Source organism: Silene latifolia, chromosome Y (assembly GCF_048544455.1).
Source record: "Silene latifolia isolate original U9 population chromosome Y, ASM4854445v1, whole genome shotgun sequence".
NCBI lineage: Eukaryota > Viridiplantae > Streptophyta > Magnoliopsida > Caryophyllales > Caryophyllaceae > Silene > Silene latifolia.
The window spans coordinates 220,065,719-220,072,634 of NC_133538.1; the positions used below are offsets into that span (position 1 = coordinate 220,065,719).

General features: G+C 40.7%; 2 non-coding genes across 2 annotated transcripts; one reads left to right on the forward strand and one right to left on the reverse strand.

Annotated features, from left to right (window-relative positions):
- Positions 1-2,012: 2,012 nt before the first annotated feature.
- Positions 2,013-2,119, forward strand: LOC141636420 (small nucleolar RNA R71). The gene has a single exon (XR_012541034.1). It is a non-coding gene; the product is annotated as a small nucleolar RNA R71 (small nucleolar RNA).
- A 4,262-nt stretch (positions 2,120-6,381) lies between these two features.
- Positions 6,382-6,487, reverse strand: LOC141636386 (small nucleolar RNA R71). The gene has a single exon (XR_012541003.1). It is a non-coding gene; the product is annotated as a small nucleolar RNA R71 (small nucleolar RNA).
- Between the last annotated feature and the right edge of the window lie 429 nt (positions 6,488-6,916).

Genomic DNA, 6,916 nt, shown 5'->3' on the forward strand with positions numbered 1-6,916 from the left:
TTACCGTCTCACCTTTCTCAATAGTGAACTCCTTACCTTTCAGAGCCGCTTTTATTATCCTGTAGTCAACCTGTTCATCCTCTGCAAAATCATCAAGAGCTATCAAAGCTTCTAACGGGTCCCCTAGAAGGGATCCCGTCCAATAATCATACATAGATTCGTCTACAATGTCTACAGCATAACATGTATCCTCTATAATAGGCTTAGCTAGCGTGCTAGCCAAATTAAAAGTGACCTTATCATCCCCTACCTCAAGAGTCAAACGTCCCTGTTTGACATCTATGATAGCCTCTGCAGTATGAAAAAATGGTCTACTCAAGATTATAGGAATCTGAGTATCGTCATCCATATCTAACACAATGAAATCAACAGGTATTAAAAGTGACCTTATCATCCCCTACCTAGAGGTTGCTTAACCGTCCGGTCAGCCATTTGTAGGGTCATGTTGGTAACTTTAAGATGCCCCATATTCAGTTTCTCGTAAATTGAATAGGGCATGACACTGACACTGGAACCCAAATCACATAAAGCCTTATCTATTACATGAGTGCCTATGGTACAGGGAATTGAAAAACTACCAGGATCCTTCAATTTTGGCGGAGACTTGCTTTGTAGGAGTGCACTACACTCTTCTGTAAAAGCAATGGTCTCCACTTCGTTAAAGCTCCTCTTACGGGTCAAAATATCCTTCATAAATTTAGCATAAGAGGGCACCTGGGTAATTAGCTCGGTAAAAGGTACAGTTACCTAAAGATTTTTGACGACCTCCAAGAATTTACCAAATTATTGCTCGACTTTTGTGTTCTTTAGGCGCCCCGGAAAAGGTACCTTGATAACGATTGGCGGGTCAGCAGCTTTACTCTTCCCTTTATCAGAATTGGACATCTTATCAGTATCAAGGGACGTCCCATCAGTAACTGGTAATGGATCAGCAGCTCTGTCTAATGAAAAAGTCGATCGACCATCTAAACCAGTCGATCGACTAACGCAAACGGTCGATCGACTATTTTGCCCAGTCGATCAACTTTTTTCAGTCTCGTTGTTGTTCTGTTTTGCGGTTTTAGTCGATCGACCATCAATTGCTGTCGATCAACTTTTTTCAGACGTTACAGTAGCTTCGTCAGCTGCTTTTCGTTACTCATCCACATCTAACTCCTCAATTATGACATATTCAACACTCTCATGCATCACGAGTCCATCATAAGTAAGACCACTTCGAAGATGAATCGCATTAGTCGTGTTATGTGGCTTCTCAGGCTGAGATGGCAACGTACCTGGTTGTCTACTTGAAGTAGATAATTGGGCAATTTGATTGTCCAACATCTTGTTATGTGCCATTAACTGAGTGATAAGGGCCTCTTGCTTCTGTGAGGCTGCCATCTGTTGTAGCATGGCCTTAATGTCTGACAGGTTATTATTCTGATGTTGTTGACCTCCTTGATTGTTCCTCTGATAACCACTCTATGGTTGATTTCCACGATTCTGAGGGATAGTGTATGTCGGGTTCGGACCTTGTGGCGGTGGTTGAGTTGGGTTTTGAACATTCTGGCTCCGATAAGAGAAATTAGGATGCTCCCTAGTCCTCTCATTATAGAAATTTAGGTATGGTGTACCTTGTTTGAAGGACTAAAAGGCGTGGACCTGTTCTAAGGGGCTCATACATTCAACTGCACCATTCCTGCAATACCACATCGCTCACAAGGGGTCTCCTGTTGGGTCATGGAATGAACTGTTTGCTGGTTTCCCAAAGACTGGGCAGTCTTTAGTTTGGCAATCTGGGCAGTTAATGCCGCTAACTTAGCGCAACAACTCCATTAGATGATCCTCCCCCTCTGGTACTACCTTTGGGATTCTCATATTTGGCAGTGTCGGTAGCTATCTGGTCAATTAGTTTCCAGACATTGGTATCATTAGTGTTGTCCTGGAATCTCCTATTGGCTGAAGAATCGAGTAGAGCGCGATGGTCATCATATAACCCATTGTAGAATTGATTGCAGAGAAACCACTTCTGAAACCCATAGTGAGGGACTGAATGAACCAGACTCTTAAAGCGATCCCATGCCTCATTTAAATCCTCAGTGGGACCTTGTTTGAAGCTAGTGATTTGGTTTCTCAGGGCATTTGTCTTTTATGGTGGGAAATACCTCTTGTAAAAGGCAAGAGCTAAGCTGTTCCAGTCGGTAACCCCATGATCTTCCATGTCTAAATCACGCAGCATCGTCACGCAAAGAAAATGGAAAGAGCACCTGTTTTACTTGGTCCTGGTTCACCCTATCAGTCAAGGGTATGGAGCAACAGTATGTAAGGAATCCCTCCATATGTGTAGCAGGGTCTTTCGTAGCTCGCCCTCCAAACAGATTTCCTTCTACCAGGTTAATGTACGACGACTTTATCTCGAAAGTTCCATCGTCTATTGTAGGGAGTTTGAATCCTTTTAGAATGGACTCAAGGGTGGGTTCTGAGTGACTTGCTAAAGTTGGCATGATTGTAGTAGTGGCAGAAACTGAAGTGTCTTCTTCAAAAGATTGATTTTCTGCAATAAAACTGGCGTAAGCGGCGTCAAGCGTACTCAAGTCTTCTGCTTGACTGACTTGCTTCCAAAAATTTCGTCTAGCTCGAAAAGTCTCTTCTGGTTTAGAGTCGAATGGTACGAGCTCGGACCTGTGAGACCTGGGCATAAACAAAACACTAAAAAAAAGAATGAGAAGGGTCTCAAGGAAATAATGTTCCCTGAGACAAGACAAACTAAAATAAGCAAACAGAAAATTGTTGCATCCCCGGCAACGACGCCAAAATTTGACAAGCTAAATCGCACACCTAATAAAAAATAACCAACTGGCTAAAACTAATGCAGTAGAGGAAGTCGGGATCGTATCCACAGGGAGACAAACGAGTTCTATCTGCTAATATGAGTCCGTGTAAGTAACAAAACTGGGGGTTGATTGGTTTGATTTCTAAACAAAGGTAGCGAAAAGTAGAGAAATAAAGAGTAATGAATGTGTTTAAAAATATAAGGGGAGATAGCTAGGATAGTCGGTTCACCATAGTCTAACAACGATCAAGGGTAGGGTCAAAAACTGGTCAGATTACGGTCTTAAGGATAGTGATAAGGTCCTCTCTGTCCACTAATCACCCTAGAAACATTCTAATATGCTCTTGCTCTATTTAAAGTATTCTATTGTTCGTAGCAGGTCTCACTCTCTCCAATCTCTCGATCTAGGTCGGAGTTTACCAGGTTAAGTAACTAGTCGCATGCATTCAACTAATTAAATAAGATTAATTACTACGATTAATAATTCGGACATATAATTATTCCAGATCTAATATCCCGATTAAAACCGTCTCAAAACCATGGATCTCCTAAATCCCAGCATAAAAGAATTAGCTACGCATAATTGTAATAATAAACTCAACAATAATAATGGAAATTAAACTAAACAAAATGATGAAATATAAGCAACGATCTAGCATAAACTCGCAATTAATAAAGAAGAACGAAAAGATTAAAACAAATAAGAACTTGAAGAACGAAGGTTAATTAATTGCCGGAATAAAGAAGAGGAATTACAAAGTTCGCAATCCGAAAATACTAGAACAAATGTAACGTGTAACAGTGTTTTGCAAAAGTGAAAGATAACCTAAAAAGGTTTACTCAGGCGTCTTAAATAACAAAAGAGTAAATTATTCAACAAGTCACTAATGGGCCTAGATATTTAAGTTATAAATCTCGCCAGATATAAGAAACAGTCGATCGACTAACAGGTTCAGTCGATCGACTATTCCCAAGATTGTAACCAGTCGATCGACAATATGCAATAGTCGATCGACTTTTACCAGTAAACAGCAACGTTCAGCATCAGCCTCATGTACTTCCTTTCAGCCTCACGCATTCCAAGACGATTGTTTCCGAGCTCTACCGTCACTAGTATCCAAAGTGCAACTCCGGGGACGGGTTTTGGCTCATTCTTCACTTCTTGGGTTAACAACCTACATGAAACATAATAGGACCCAAAATAACCGAAACAAGCGAGAATAGTAGCTTACGCTACTCAAAATGGCATAGAAATACGTGCAAAATGGCAAGATGAAATATATAAATGAAACACGCGTCACCCAGCTATTTTCTGCACACCTCTACAATGACTGGACGTAGCACTATGACGGGCAAGAAGGTGAAAGATCTTGATGACACGTCCAAATGTCCTCCAGACAGGCCGAATGATACGTGCATTTTGTATAGTCGTTTTAACCTATTTTAGCACGTATTTCTATTTACTTTCATACTGTTTATATTGCATTTTGCCCCCGAATTGGCTACTTTGGTTCGTTTTGTCCATTTTGTAGAAATGAACGCGAAAGTAGTGGAATCGTACCATTTTCGTCCTTTTTGCATGCATTTTGAGGAGACGGGATTTTCTAGAGTGAGACCTTGCATTGGGATGCGTGAAGGAATGGTCTACGAGGCAGTCGGTCATGAGTTTGAGCTGATTTGAAGAAAGAATACTCGATCGAGCTGTTTTATCACTCGATCGAGTGGTTTCTATGACTGGATTTAGTCGATCGAGAAGTATTATACTCGACCAAGAAGTGCTGAAATTTGGAGTTACTCGATCGAGTAAATTATCTGGAGAAATGCTCGATCGAGTGGTTTCAAACTACTCGATCGAGTGGTTTTGGCTGGCGTGGGCTTTAATTAGCCCGTGAAATTGTTTTAGTTATTGGACTTAGTAGTTTTTCTATTTAAGCGCACGTTACTGGGTCATTAGCTATCTATTCTATTTTATCTAAGTTTTATCTATCATTCATCTCACAAAAAAGGACTGCGTTACTTTTTCTTCTTCACTGTAACTTTTGCTTTCGGATTTTCTCGCTCGGATTTGTTAGTTCTTTACGCCGGATTCTTGCGATTGTAATCTCTTTCTCCCTTTTTAATATTAATATCTCTTTTATTTAATTTAATTGTTTGTTTTGTTCCTTTTACTTTCTGCCCTAATTACTTTTATGCAATTTAATTATCATTTTATTATGTTTATTGTTAGTTCATTCATCGTTATTAGTTTTGACAATATTAATAGCATGAGTAGCTAATCTGTTTCATGTTGGGATTAGGGAATCTACAGTAGAAATGTGACGATGTAGTAAATAGGTTAGATGAATTAATTGTGAGACTCTGTCCCCATAGCAATATAACTGTATTTACCGACTTAGTTGAGTTCACGCTTCTGAGTCACCTTTTTAATCTGGTTAAATTTATTCTTGGATCGGAAGATTGGACTAAATAGACCTGCTATGAACAGTAGACTACCCTGACGAGGTCGGAAGTTAAGTTAGTGGTAATTTAGGATAGAAAGTGGACCGGAAGGACCTTTTCATATCCGTCTCGCAGTAATTTATCTAAGTTGTTTACAGTTGAGTCACTGGACTACCGTAGTGAACCGAAATCCTGACATGTCCCCTCTTTATTGATAGTTTATCACTCTTTTTCTGCCTTTACCACTCTTTCCTTGCTTCTCTTTCTTTTAAAGCCTTAATTAGTTTAGAAAATCAATTATAAACACCCCCCATTTGTGACCAAATAGACGGACTTTTGCAGATATCTTGCCTCCCTGAGGAGATCGACCTGACTTCCCTAGCTATATAGTTAGTTTAGTTAGTTATTTTTTATAGGTACACGACAGCCCTGTCAAATTTTGGCGCCGTTGTCGGGAAGGCAATTGCCCTATCTGTCTTTGTTTCGTTTATTTTATCTATCTCAGGGAATTTTTATTCCTTGAGGCAGTTCTTATTTATTTTCTTTCAGTGTTGTGTATGCCCAGGTCAGACAAATTTAGTTAATTTCAGCTGATTCTAAGCCAGAAAGACTGTTCAGGCATAGACTCCGTCTGCAAAGAGAATCACGAAAGGAAGACTTGAGTACTTTCGAACCAGAGCTTCAGTATTTCTTTTTTACAGAAAATCCATCTTTTGAAGAAGATACTTCTAGTTCTGTAAACCAACCAGTAAAGATGCCGAACATTGCTAGTCACTCGGAGCCTAAAGCATCATCAATTCCAAAGGGTTTCAATCTCCAGACTGAGGATGGGAATACATTTGACATCCGACCTTCCTTTATCAATCTGGTGGAGAGAAATCTCTTTAGAGGTGTGGCAGGTGAAGACCCGAGGAAGCATATGGAGGTCTTTACGGACTACTATTCTACTATCCCCGCCACAAAGGGGGTAAGTCAAGACAAGATTAAGGAGGTTCTATTTCCCTTTTCTTTGACTGACTTAGCCAGGGAGTGGCTGACTGATTTGGATCGTACGGCTGCGGGGGTTAGAGACTGGGAGACCCTTGCTCTTGCATTTTATAAGAGATATTTCCCTCCACAGTGCACCAATCAGCTGAGGGCAAAGATCACAAGTTTCAAGCAGGCACCTGATGAGACTTTCTATGAAGCATGGTCCCGTTTCAAGAAGTTTGTGAGGTCTCTTCCTCACAATGGTTTTGATCCGTGGTTTCTGTCCAACCATTTCTATAATGGGCTTTACGATGATCACAGAGCCATACTTGATGCATCATCTAACGGAAGATTCCAAGAGAACACTGACGATGATAAGGGATGGGCCCTTATTCAAGAGATGGCGAACCACTGTGCTGAGTATGGAAACCCGAGGGATGGTATTAGAACAGTTCATGCAGTCAATAAGCAAGTTGTGGCTCAGCTGGAAGCCATGAATGCTAGATTTGATAAGTTGGAGCTGCATTCTGCTGGGGAGCCTCAGACGGTTCATTTGCTTACTAGAGAGGAGACTGTCACATGTGAGAGGTGTGGGAGCAATGACGGTCACACTGCTGTTGGCTGTTTTACGGAGAAGGAATAGGTCCTTGCTTTTCAACAATACAGGCAAGGAGGGGGTTCCTACTATAACAACCA